Below are 514 nucleotides of genomic sequence, written 5' to 3'. Positions count from 1 at the left end.
AGTGTATTCACTCACCTACAGAAATAGAGCCCTGTGCTTTAGGGGTGACTGTCATATGCCTTATTCTTAATAAAATATCTGAAAAACACACACGTCAGACCTCTTCTCTGTGGGCACTCTGCCCTACCCGACCTCTGTGCCTGCAGGAGTGGGAGAGGATGTGGAGGACATGGTGGTTTGGGAGGCCGCCTGTGGGTTAGGTGAAGTCTGGGAGCTGAAACTTGGAGTCTTCTCACTGGATATTCCTCACAGGCATAAGGCACTCATCTGAGGCGTCCCAATGCTCAGGCTAGCCCTGTCCCTCTCCCCATGGCACCCCAAACCGAATGAACAAATGAGACCTTAGATCTGAAGCTTCTGACTAGCGTTGGGAGAGAGAGACCGGAAGGCCTCCAGGCCTGGAATTGCCCAATGTCTTGGCAGGGAAGAGTCCTGCGGTTCTGGCATCTTTGGCCACGCTGGTTCCCCTTTCCTGACACCCACGCCCATCTGATCCGGCTGCAAGAAGCCCAGC

This window comes from Panthera uncia, chromosome E1 (genome assembly GCF_023721935.1).
Source record: "Panthera uncia isolate 11264 chromosome E1, Puncia_PCG_1.0, whole genome shotgun sequence".
Taxonomy (NCBI): domain Eukaryota; kingdom Metazoa; phylum Chordata; class Mammalia; order Carnivora; family Felidae; genus Panthera; species Panthera uncia.
The sequence above is the reverse complement of the archived record's forward strand: the minus strand, read 5'-3'. Positions refer to the sequence as shown.